We start from the raw sequence: 14062 nt of genomic DNA, 5'->3' as shown, positions 1-14062 counted from the left end.
CCCACCTTGGCCTCCCAAAGTGCTGGGATTACAGGTGTGAGCCACCGCACTTAGCCTGAAGGCTTTCCTCTTTTTTGGTGTGGCACTGACAGCTTTAAACTTTCCTCTGAGTACTGCTTTTGCTATATCTCATAGGTTTTGGTACGTTGTGTTTCCATTATCATTTGTTTCAATACATTTTTCAATTTCCTTCTTAATTTCTTCATTGACCCATTGGCCATTCAGAAGCATATTGTTTAAATTCCATGTATTTATATAGCTTCCAAAATTCTACTTGCTATTGATTTCTAATTTTATTCTATTGTGGTGAGAGAAGATTCTTGATATTGTTTCAGTTTTTCTTTTGAATGTCTTAAGGCTTGTTTTGTGACCTAACATGTGGTCTATCCTTGAGAAGGATCCATGTGCTGAGGAAAAGAATGTGTATTCTGAAACCATTGGAAGAAATGTTCCGTAAATAACTATTAGATCTATTTGGTCTATAGTGCTGGTTAAATCCAATGTTCCTTTGTTGATTTTCTGTCTGGAAGACCTGTCCAATGCTGAAAATGGGGTGTTAAAGTCTCCAGATATTATTACATTGGGCCCTATCTCTCTTTCTATTCTAATAATATTTGCTTTATATATCTGGGTGCTCAAGTTTTGGGTGCCTACATATTTAAAATTATGTCCTCTTGCTGAATTGACCCCTTTATCATTATATAGTGACCTTCTTTGTCTCTTCTTATAGTTTTTGTCTTGAACTGTATTTTGTCTAATACAAGTAGAGCTACTCCTACTCTTTTTTGGTTTCCATTAGCATGGAATATATTTTTCCATCCCTTTATTTTCAGTCTATATGTGTATTCATAGGTGAAGTGTGTTTCTTGTAGGCAACAGATCAATGGCTGTGTTTTTTTCATCCATTCAGCCACTCTATGTCTTTTCATGGGAGAGTTGAGTCCATTTACATTCAATATTACATTCATTACATTACATTTGTTACATACATTACATTCAATAGTATTATTGATACATAAGGACTTACTCCTGCCATTTTGTTATTTGTGTTCTGGTTGTTTTTTCTGGTCTTCTCTTCCCTCTTTCTTTTCTTCCTCTCTTCTTTTTTTGGAAGTGGTTTTCCCTGGTGATGTGTTTTAGTTTCTTGCTTTTTATTTTTTGTGTATCCATTGTATATTCTTTAGTTTAAGGTTACCATGAGGCTTACAAATACTATCTTATATCCCATTATTTTAATCTGATAACAACTTTAACACTGTTTGCATAAACAAACAAGCACAAATATAACTAATAGACTCTATTCCTTAACTTAAATTTTTCTGCATTTTAACTTCTCATTGTTTCTATTTATATATTATTATTGTACTGACTATATCTTGAAAAGTTGTTCTAGTTATTATATTTGATTGGTTCATTGTTTAGTCTTTCTATTTAGGATAAGAGTAGTTTGCACACCACAATTACAGTGTTATAATATTGTGTTTATCTGTGTACTTATTATTATTGGAACTCCATTGTATGTTATTTGTTTCTTTTCTCTTGCCATTTTTAGAATCCTTTCTTTATCCTTGATCTTTGGGAGTTTGATTATTAAATGCCTTGAGGTAGTATTCTTTGGGTTAAATCTGCTTGGTGTTCTGTAACCTTTTTCTTGAATATTGATATCTTTCTCTAGGTTTGGGAAGTTCTCTGTTACCATCCCTTTGAATAAACTTTCTACCCTATCTCTTTCTCTACCTCCTCTTCAAGGCCAATAATTCTAGATTTGCCCATTTGAGGCTATTTTCTAGATCCTGTCAGTGTGTTTCATCATTTTTTATTTTTATTTTTTTTTGTCTCCTTGGACTGTGTATTTAAAATAAACTGTCTTCAGGCTCACTAATTCTCTCTTCTGCTTGATTAGTTCTGCTATTAAGGGACTCTGATGCATTTTTTAGTATGCCTATTGCATTTTTTTGCTCAGGCATTTCTGATTGAGTCTTTTTAATTATTGTAATCTCTTCGTTAAATTTATCTGATATAATTCTGAATTCCTTCTCTGTGTTACCTTGAATTTCTTTGAGTTTCCTGAACCTAGCTATTTTGAATTCTCTGTCTGAAAGATCATGTGTCTCTGTTTCTCCAGGGTTGATCCCTGGTGACTCGTTTAGTTCATTTGGTGTGATGTTTTCCTGGATAGTGTTGATGCTTGTAGATATTTGTTGGTGTCTGGGTATTGAAGAATTATTTATTGTAGTCTTCACTGTCTGGGTTTATTTGTACCCATTCATCTTGGGAGGGCTTTTTAGATATTTGAAAGGACTTAAGTATTGTAACCTCAGCCATATCTGCTTTAGGGGGCACCCCAAGCCCAGTAACACTGTGGTTCTTGCAGACTCAAAGAGGTACTACCTTGATGGTCTTGGACAAGATCCAGGAGACCTCTCTGGATTACCAGGCAGAGACTCTTGTTCTCTTTCCTTACTATCTCCCAAACAATCAGAGTCTCTCTCTTTTTGTTCTGAGCCACCTAAAGCTGCGGGTTGAATGACACAAGCACCCCTGTGGCCACCACTACTATGACTGTGCTGGATTAGACCTAAAGCCAGCACAGCACTGGTCCTCACCCAAAGCCTGCTGTAACTACTCCCTAGCTACTGCCTATGTTCTCTCTAGGCCCTGGGGCTCTACAGTCAGCCCAGCGGCAAAGCCTGCTAGGCCTCCATCCTTCCCATCAGGGTGGTGAGGTCTCCCAGGCCCTGGGTTGGTCCAGAAGTGCTGTTCAGGAGTTAGGGAATGGAGTCAAAACCTTAGACCTCTACCTGGTGTTCTATGTACTGTGGCTGAGCTGGCAATCATGCCACAAGATTCAGTCTTTCTCACTCTTGCCTCACCTTTCCAAAGGCAGAGGAGCACTCACCTTATAGCCACCACCACGCCAGACCATGAGAACTGCCAGACTACCGCAGATGTTCCCTTAAGGCCCAATACCTCTTAAGTCAGCTTGTGGTAAATGCTTCTTGGCCTGGGACTCACCCTTCAGGGAAATGGGCTCCTCTTTGGTCCAGGTCAGGTTGAGTAATGCCGTCCAAGAGTCAAGTCATGGAATTTGGGACCCCAGGAGCCCATTTGTTGCTCTGTCCCTCTGTGGCCATGATGGTTGGTACCTAAGTTGCAAGACAAAGTCCCCTTTACTTTTTCTTCTGCTTTTCTCAAGCAGAAGGGGTTTTGCCTAGTAGCCACCACAGCTGGCAATGTGCTGAGTCTCACCTGAATCCAGCAAGTTTCAGAGGCTCACTGAAGGCTCTCAGTGTAGTACCTGGTATCACTTCTGGTTATTCAGGGCTCAAGGGCTCTTCAGTTAACTGGTGATGAATGCTGACAGGACTGAGAACTTTCTTTCAAGTTAGCAGGTTCCTTTCTGGTCAGGGTGTGTCTAGAAATGTTATCTTGGAGCTAGGGCCTGGAAGAGGGGCCTCACAACACTGGCCAGTGCTCTAGCCTGCTGTGGCTGAGCTGGCATCCAAGCTTCAGGACAAAGTTCTTCCCATTCTTCCCTCTCCTCTCTTCAAGCAGAAGGAGGAGGTCTCTTTTGGAGCCATGAGCTGTGCAGCCTGTGGTTAGGGCAGGGGTGATGCCAGCACTCCCTTGGCTGCTCCAGCTGGTATCTCAGTATGTCGCATGCCCTGCACCCCCAAAAGTCCACTGTTTCTGGGCCTAGTTCAGCACTAGGACTCACCTAACAGTTGCAGTCCTTATGGCCTAGACTGCCTTTCAAGTTTACTTGGAGATATAGAACATTGCAGCCCTTGGTGGCAAGATCTGCAGGAACTCAAGTTCTGACTGCTGGGATCAGCAATTCCCCTCTGGCTAGGGCAGATTTAAATACTCCCTTCATGGGTGGTCATCGGCTGAGTTTGGTTTAGTTTTCCTTTCTGCTCTAACAGAACAACATTTAGTTAAATGCTTCACAATTCCTGTGTTCTCCCTCCCCTAGCACCAAGAGACACTCTGTACCATGCTGCCATTGCCAGCGGTGATTCAGGACTTTTTCTTTTTTAATACCTCTTCTGTGCCTCTTTCAGCAATATGAAGTTAAAAGCAGGTACTATGAATGTTCACCTAATTTTTGGTTCTTATAAAGGTGTCTTTTCTGTGTACATAGTTGTTAAATAGGTGTCCTTGTGGGTGGGGGATCATCAGTGGAGCCTTCTATTCTGCCATCTTGCTTTAGTTCTCCTATTTTTATTTTTATTTTTTTGTAAAGACGGAGTCTTCCTATGTTGCCCAGGCTGATCTTGAACTCTGAGGTTCGTGTGAAACTCCCACCTTGGTTTCCCAAAGTGCTGGGATTACAAGCATGAGCTACCATGCCTGGCTTACGTGATCTTATATGTAGAAAACCTTAAAGGCTCCACCCAAAAACTGTTAGAACTGATAACTAAATTTAGTAAAGTTGCAGGATACAAAAATTAAGAAAGCAATCCCATTTACAATAGCAGCAACAATAGTAAAAATGCTTAGTAGTAAATTTAACCAAGGAGGTAATAGAATTGCATACTAAACAGTATAAAACACTAGTGAAATAAATAGAAGAAAATGTGAATAAATAAAAATGTATCCCATGTTCATGGATCAGAAGAATTAATATTCTTAAAGTGGCCATACTACCCAAAGCAAAAGACAGATTCAATGCAACCACCGTCAAAATTCCAATATTATTTTTCACAGAAATAGAAAAAAAAATTCTTAAATTCATATGGAACCACAAAATACCCCCAAAAGCCAAAACCATCTTGAGCAAAATGAACAAAGTTGGAGGTATAACACTCCCTGGTTTCAAACTATATTACAAGATGATGGTGATTACAACAGCATGGTACTGGCATAAAAAAGACACGTCAACCAATGGAACAGGATAGAAAGCCCAGAAATAAACTCATGAATTTACAGTCAATTGCTTTTCAACAAAGGTGCCAAGGACACACAATGAGGAAATTAGAAGCAAATGATGTTGGGAAAATTGAATAGCCACATGCGGAAGAATGAAATTTGATCCTTATTTCACACCATGTACAAAGACCAATTCAAAATTATTTGAAGACTTAAATATAAGACCTGAAACTACAAAACTACTAGAAGAAAACATAGGGGAAACACTCAACAACACTGGTCTGAGCAATGTTTTTTTTTTTTTTTTTTTTTTTTTTTTTGATATGATCCTGAAAATACAGGCAACAAGAGAAACAATAGGCAAAGAGAATTACATCAAACTTAAAGGTTTTTGCACAACAAAGGAAACAACAAACAGACAACCATGGAGAGGGAGAATCTGATAAAGGGTTAATATACAAAATATATAGGAAGCTCAACAGCAAGAAAACAAACAACCTGATTAATAGATGGGTAAAGTGGGTGATAGGATCATCCATACTCCAAACCTTAGCATCCTGTAGTGTTCCTAGGTGACAGACCTGCACGTACACCCCCAGGATCTAAAATAAAAGGTGAAATTATTTTTTAAACTTATAAAAATGGGCAAAGGACCTGAACAGGTATTTCTTTTTTTTTTTTTGAGATGGAGTTTCGCTCTGTCACCCAGTCTGGAGTGCAGTGGCCGGATCTCAGCTCACTGCAAGCTCCACCTACCCTGGGTTCATGCCATTCTCCTGCCTCAGCCTCCCGAGTAGCTGGGACTACAGGCGCCCGCCAGGTCGCCCGGCTAGTTTTTTGTATTTTTAGTAGAGACGGGGTTTCACCATGTTAGCCTGGATGGTCTTGATCTCCTGACCTCGTGATCTGCCCGTCTCGGCCTCCCAAAGTGCTGGGATTACAGGCTTGAGCCACCGCGCCCGGCCTCTTTTTTTTTTTTTTTTTGAGATGGAGTCTCGCTCTGTTGCCCAGGCTGGATGGACTGCAGTGGCGCTATCTCGGCTTACTGCAAGCTCCACCTCCAGGATTCACGCCAGTCTCCTGACTCAGCCTCCCAAGTAGCTGGGACTACAGGTGCCCGCCACCATGCTTGGCTAATTTTTTGTATTTTTAGTAGAGATGGGGTTTCGCTGTGTTAGCCAGGATGGTCTCGATCTCCTGACCTTGTGATCCACCCACCTCGGCCTCCCAAAGTGCTGAGATTACAGGCATGAGCCACCGTGCCCGGCCCTGAACAGGTATTTCTTAAAGGAAGACATACAAATAGTCAACCGGGTCATGAAAAAATGTTTAGTATCACTAATCATAGGGAAATGCAAATTAAAATCACAATGAGCTATCATCTCACACCTGTTAGAATGGTTTTTATTTTTATTTTCAATAGCTTTTTGGAGAACAGGTGGTGTTTAGTTACATTAGTAAGCTCTTTAGTGGTGATTTCTAAGATTTTGGTGCATCCATTACCAGAGCAGTGTACACTGTACCCAGTGTGTAGTCTTTTAACCCTCATCCCCCTCCCACCGTTTCCCCCAAGTCCCCAAAGTCCATGGTATCATTCTTATGTCTTTGTGTCATCATAGCTTAGCTCCCACTTATGAGTGAGAACATATGATGATTGGTTTTCCATTCCTGAGTTACTTCACTTAGAATAATGGTCTCCATATTCCATTCAAGTTGCTGCAAATGCCATTATTTCATTCATTTTTATGGCTGAGTAGTGTTCCATGGTGTGTATATATATCACATTTTCTTTATCCACTCGTTGATTGATGGGCATTTGGGCTGGTTCCGTATTTTTGCAATTGCAAATTGTGCGGCTGTAAACATGCATGTGCAAGTATCTTTTTCATATAGATAACTTATTTTCCTCTGGGTAAATACCCAGGAGTGGGATTGCTGGATCAAATGGTAGATCTATTTTCAGTTCTTTAAGGAATCTCCAAACTATTTTCCACAGTGGTTGTACTAGTTTACATTCCCACCAGCAGTGTAATAGTGTTCTCTTTTCACCATATCCACACCAACACCCATTATTTTTTTATTATGGCCATAACAAATTTTATCAAAAAGAGGAAAGATAATGAGTATTTTTGAGGATGTGAAGAAAAGGGAGCCCCTGCACAGTGTTGGTGGGAATGCAAATGGATACTTCATAATGGAAGACAATATAGAGGTTCCTCAAAAAACTAAAAATAGAAATATCATATGATCTGGCAATCCCACTTCTGGATATATATCCGAAGGAATTGAAATCAGTATATTAAAGGGAATCTGCACTCTCATCTTCATTGCAGCATATTTCACAATAGACAAGATGTATCAACCTAAGTGTCCATCAGCAGATGAATGAAGAAAATGTGGTATATCTACATAATGGAATACTATTCAGCCATACAAAAGAAGGAAATTCCAACATTTGTAACAGTAGAAGATATTACGGCACATGAAATAAGGAGACACAGAAAGACAAATACAGCATGATCTCACATGTGGAAATGAAAACAGTTAACTCATAGAAGTAGAGAATGGAATAGTGTTTACCAGAGGCTAAGGGGTGGAGAAGGGGTCTGAAGGAGGGAATAGGGAGTTATTGGTCAAAGGATGCAAAGTTTCAGTTAGACAGGAGGAATAAATTTTGAGATTTATTGCACAGTAGGGTGGCTATAGGCAGTAATAGTATATTGTATATTTCTTTCTTTCTTTTTTTTTTTGAGACAGAGTCTCACTGTGTTGCCCAGGCTGGAGTGGTGCAGTGGTGTGATCTTGGCTCGCTGCAACCTCCACCTCCCAGGTTCAAGTAATTCTCCTGCCTCAGTCTCCCGAGTACCTGGGATTACAGGCATGCACCACTATGCCTGGCTAATTTTTTGTATTTTTAGTGGAGATGGGGTTTCACCATGTTGGCCAGGCTGGTCTCAAACTCCTGACCTCAAATGATCTGCCTACCTCAGCCTCCCAAAGTGCTTGGATTAAAAGCATAAGCCACCGCACCCGGCCTATTGTATATTTCAAAAGCCAAGAGAGGTTGGGTGCAGTGGCTCACATCTGTAATTCCAGCACTTTGGGAGGCCGAGACAGGAGGATCACTTGGGCCCAGGAGTTCAAGACCAGCCTGGGTCACACGATGAGATCCTGTCTCTACAAAAAATCCAAAAAAAAATTGCTAGCAGGAGGGTGTGTGCCTGTAGTCCCAGCTACTGGGGAGGCTGAGGTGAGAGGATCACCAGAGCCCGAGAGGTCAAGGCTGCAGTACCACATATTATTGGTGGGAATGCAAAATGGTGCAGCCTTTTTGAAAAACTGTTAGCAGATCCTCATCTGGTTGACCATAGAGGTAGAGTATAACACAGCAATTCCACTGCTAGCTATATACCCAGGAGATATGAAAACATGTATTTATATAAACTTGTACATGAATGTTCATAGCATTATTCATAACAGCTGAAAAGTAGAAACAACCCAAATGTCTAGCAACTGATAAATGAAATGAAATGTAGTATATTAATGCAATGGAATACTATTCAGCCATAAAAAGGAATGCAGTATCACTACATGCTACAATGTAGATGAACCTTCAAAACATCATGCTACGTGAAAGAAGTCAGTCACAAAAGACTGTATATTGTGTGATTCCATTTACATGAAATGTTCCGAATAGGAAAATCCACAGAGACAGAAAGTAGATTAGAGCTCACCAGGGACTAGGAAGAAGGGTTAATAAGGAGATATTGCTTAATGGTTTCAGAGGTTTTGTTTGGAGTGATGAAAACGTTTTGGAAATATGGTGGTGATGACTGCACAACACTGTAAATACAATTAATATCCTTGAGTTGTACACTTAAAAATGGTAAAATGGCAAATTTTGTTATATATATTTTACCACAATAAAATATTCAAAAAATGTTTTCTTTAAAAGAGAAAAGCAAAACTAAAGAACCCTCCAAAATGATTGCTAGGAAGCCACTATTGGACGGCTTGGGTCTTCTTAGTAAAACATGAGAGGAGTGCATCTACAGAGCTAGACCAGACAGTGCCTGATCCAGAACAGACTGGAGCTGAGAACTAGAGACAAAGGAGATTTGTTATGTCTCACATGACCACATGCAGCGTTTGTTACCTATTCTTATGATAAGAATCACTTGAGGGCTTGTTAAATCTGTAGATCAGTGATTCTCAAAGTGCGGCCCAAGGACTCCTAGGGGTCCGTGAAGTCTTCTCTTTTGCAATTACATATTTATTAGAGGCCAGATTTTCTCCTGATACTTCAGGCAAAATAACATATAACAACAGATTGAATGCAGAAGCAGATATGAGAATCCAGCTGTCTTCTATCAAGACAGACATCAAAGAGGTTTGGAAAAATATATAACAATATCATGCTTCTAACTGAGTTTTTGAGAATATAGTTATTTTTCATAAAAATGTTATTTATGTTAACGTGTAACAGCTTTATTGTTATTTTAAATGAATTATTAAATAAAAATTCCTGAGGTTTTTTTTTGTTTGTCTTTAGAGCCAGTGTCTCGCTCTGTATCCTAGGGTGGAGTGCAGTGGTGCAATTATGGCTCACCGTAGCCTCGACCTCCTGAGCTCAAACAATCCCTGCACCTCAGCCTCCCAAGTAACTGGGACTACAAGCATGCACCAACGTGTCCAGCTAATTGTTTTTAAATTTTTTGTAGATGAGGTCTTGCTATATTGACAGGGCTGGTCACTCTCAAACTCCTGGGCTCAAGCAATCCTCCCACCTCCGATCCCTGAAGTGCTGGGATTACAGGTGTGAGCCACTGGGCCTGGTGGTTCTTCCATTTTCTGTTGCGTACAAGGGAGCCCTAGAAATGACAAACTGAATTATGCTCTGATCCTCCTGTTGAGCTAGGGAGTTAGATGGCTGATGGTGAATGCATCTTTCCAAGAGAGAGGATCTCTCCTCTCTGGTGCCCTTCTCCCTATTTCCTGGTTCTTCCTTGACATATACCAGCTGGTGAAGTGCAGTTTGAGAAGTGCAGAAAAGGCAGTGTAGCTCCAGCTACTCCAGAGACAAGGAAAGCAGTCCCCAATGGCCAGCCTCTTCAGGAGGAGGAAGGCTGGTGCTGCACTCCAGGCAAATTGGACAGAGCCCACGTGACCTGTGGCCCTGCTAAAGCCCTGGACGTGATGTCTTTCTAACTACACAGCCAGGATTTCAGTGGCGGAGCACTGCAGTGACTTGAAGGTAAGATAAGATAAATTCTATTTATTATTCCAAGCCTTTGATTATATTTCTTTTGGGAGGGCACCTGCCCTGATGGCTCTGACAAACTCCTCGTGCCTGGGCCTGGTAGGCTCAGTCACTGCTTATTTTTTGAGCATGAACAACATTTGGCAGTGGCAGTGGGAATGAAAAGAGTGTGTAGGGAGGGGAAGGAGAGTCTTGCTGCTAGGGACTACTCTTCAGACTGGCTTGGGGTTGAACTTTGTTCAGAACCACTGAGCAGTGCAGTCATGCCAGCTTGCCCCTTCCTTCACTCCCACCCCTTCATTGCCAAACTTGAAGCTGTCTCTTAGAGAACAGAAGTCAAAGGTTTCATGCATAAAATCTACATATTTGAAAGAAAAACACCTAATGATTCTGTCAAGGTTTTCACATAGGATCAGAGGGGCCACCAAATCTTATGCCAAATGCTTAGAAACTCCTAAGGTAGTAGTTCCTAACATTTTGTGGGACCTTTTCAGGATCAATGAAATACCAAATGTACATCTACACAAAATTTTGCATACTATTCTGGGGAATTTGGGTCCAGGGAGTTCAGGCTTTCCATGTACCTTTAATAACCCTGTGACTCCCAAGTTCGGAACCTCTGGTCTACAGTGTCTTTCTTGGCCTGGGACAGTAGTTGGATAGCACTTTTAGGTCTGATATATTCTTTCTTGGAACACTATTGGTGCTCAGGAAAATTCTGGGGATCCCATAGAATATATGGTTAGTAAACTAATGCTACATTCTGCCATCTTTATCTAGTATTCACCCTGTCCCCTCTAAATGATACAATATCCTTGTCAAGTGGTTGTCTAGCATCTGCTGAAACACTTCTAGTAACAGGGACCTATATTTCCTGACACATATTCTAGTCTGTCATTGTGTCTATTTAAGTGTATTAAGAACTTAACATTTCAGATGATTCTGTTCTATAACACATTTGCTCTGTCTAGCCCAGTGTTTATATCATAGATAGAGAGATAGATAGATAGATAGAAAGACAGATGATAGATAGATGATAGATTAGATAGATAGATAGATAGATATTCGCTAAAGAAGGCATCTATTTCTGGGAAGGGATGCAAACATGTATAAGAAATGGTCATTGCACATGTTTTTATCTCAAACCAGAGCTCCAGAGCTTACTATTCTCTAATTCCCGTTAGGTCGGCATGAAATCCATTAGCCTAGCTCTTTGGGGATATGGTATAAATCAGCTGTTGGTCGATCTAGTGGTACTAGGTCATCCATCTCACATTTCCCACTTCCAGAGTTTATCTTTCCTCTCTTTTTGAAAATGGGAACAGTTGCCCATTGCCATTTTCTGTCCACATGCTCCATTCATTGTTATCCCTCAAAGTTCAACATGAAGAGTGAACTCCTCCTGTGTCGTGGGACCCTACACCATTTTCCAAGTCATCTCCTCTCTACTTCCACATAGAGGAAAAAATAAGGCCTGACTCTGGGATTTGTAGTCTTTTCCCTCTTTATTACAGTGTCATTTTTCTTGCAAATTCTGCCCTGCAGCGTGGTGCTTGTGGTCTTCCCAGGCTCACACCAAGTACCCTGCTAGAGTAACCCTGGCAGTTATAGCAGAGCTCATGTATCTTGCAAGTCCTCAGAAGTTGTGGCTGTGTTTCAAAAGTTCTAGGTAGCTGAACTTCTCTACATAGATAAGTGCAATTTGTTTTAAAATAAAAGCATACTTCCTATTAAAAATGTGATTTAGGCTGGGCATGGTGGCTCACGCCTGTAATCCCTGCACTTTGGGAGGCCGAGGCGGGTGGATCACTTGAGGTCGGTAGTTCGAGACCAGTCTGGCCAATATGGTGAAACCCCATCTCTACTAAAAATACAAAAAATTAGCCAGGCATGGTGGCAAGAGCCTGTAATCCCAGTTACTTGGGAGGCTGAGGTAGGAAATTGCTTGAACCTAGGAAGTGGAGGTTGCAGTGAGCTGAGATCGTGCCACTGCATTCCAGCCTGGGCGGCAGAGTGAAATTGTATCTCAAAAAAAAAAAAAAAAAAGGAAAAAAAGAAAAAAAATGTGATTTAAAAAATGTCACATAGCTGATTTTTACTCCTCTGCCAGAGACCACTAAGGATAGTGTCTCTTCCCTATAGTCCAACATGAACATCATGATCAGCCAGCCTCTTTTCCTCACCAAGGCCTGTTTGTTCTTCACAGCAGGCATTGCCTTTTTCATGAAACTCACCCTAATCACGCTAGCCCACTCAGATCTCCACGTTAGTAGTTCCACTGATGCGCATTCCAGTCTATGATCACAGAAGCCACACAATTTAGTATTTTTTATTAGACAATCTTATGTGCAGCTTCTGTGTTGGGTACTCAGATTTGGGTGAGCTTTCATAGACCTTTGGATTTTGTTTTTTAAGTGAACTGATACCTAAGCTATTTGTTTCACCCATACAATTAGAAAAATAGTGGATGCCTACAGGGTATGATTCAGGAGCACTAGGGAGAACTATCTCAAACCCAAAAGCCTCTCCTATTAGGCCTTCATAGTGCCCGTGCACTCAATGTCAATGAAACTTTTATCCTTTTGGTTGCTGTCTCCTGACAACTATAAAATGCGAATAGCTCTATTCTCCTACCTTGATAAATATCAGTAAAGAGTCTAGGGATTTTTTTTAAGTGAAAGCAAGTTTATTAGAAATGTAAAGGAATAAAGAATGGCTACTCCATAGGCAGAGTAGCAAGGCTAGGGATTTTTAACCAAGATACCTCAGGGGCTGCTCTGGGGAAGAGGTAGCTCCAAGAAATGCCATCCCCACTTCAACTAGAGCCACTCTACTTTTGTTTTCTGGACGGAAGTTACCCTAAAACTTTATTTATAAACCATTCAGATGCAAAAATAATTTTTAAAAAAATATTCCTTTAGGGCAGTAATTCCCAAACTTTAGTATGCACAAGAATCCCCCTGCAAGGCTTGTTAACATGTAGACTGCCAGACCGTGCCCTCAGAATTTCTGATAATCTGGATCTCTAACAAGTTTCCAGGTGATGCTGCTGGTCAAGACACCATATACAGTACGCTAAGCACTACTGCTGTAGATGAATGTGTTTACAGCCTCCCAAATTCCCTAGGAGAAGCACTGGCAGGAGGTGAGGGTGGGGGTAAAGAGAAGGGGGAAATCTCCAGAATGGAAGTTGACTGGTTAAAAAAAAATCATTCTCTCTGTTGATTTGTGTTTATTTTATTTTTTTATTTTTTTATTTTTTGGAGATAGAATCTTGCTCTGTCACCCAGGCTAGAGTGCAATGGCATGATCGCAGCTCACTGCAACCTCCGCCTCCTGGATTCTAGTGACTCTCCTGCCTCAGCCTCCCGAGTAGCTGGGGTTACAGGCACCTGCCACCATGCCTGGCTAATTTTTGTATTTTTACTAGAGATGGGTTTCACCGTGTTGGCCAGGCTGTTCTCGAACTCCTGGCCTCAAGTGATCCACCCGCCTTGGCCTCCCAAAGTGCTGGGATTACAGGTGTGAGCCACTGCACCAGCCTATATGTGTTTATTTTGAATCCCTTCACCTTCATATCTGAAGTAAGAAGCTCCCAGTGAGTGTTTTGACCTTAGGGCTTTGGACCCTAACCAAGTACCAAAGGAGAGTTTCTCTATGCATAATCCTAAGCACAAATGGGAGTAATAGCTGTTGGTCTAGGCCTTCCTGAAGCTTTGATTCACCTGTAAGTTTAAAGTTATAGAACTGGAAAGGACCACTAGGACTTCACATATGGCCTCTAGATAATGCTAACATATTGGCTGATGGAGTCATCTAGCATAGGCAGTGTGATGCCAACATCAGAAAATTCTAATGAGTTGGAGAGAAAGAAGCTGGCCAACCGTCTAATCCTACTAAATGTACAAATCAATAGAATTAGACAGAATC

The sequence above is a fragment of the Rhinopithecus roxellana genome, chromosome 7 (assembly GCF_007565055.1).
Source record: "Rhinopithecus roxellana isolate Shanxi Qingling chromosome 7, ASM756505v1, whole genome shotgun sequence".
Lineage (NCBI taxonomy): Eukaryota > Metazoa > Chordata > Mammalia > Primates > Cercopithecidae > Rhinopithecus > Rhinopithecus roxellana.
Note: the sequence above shows the minus strand (reverse complement) of the source record.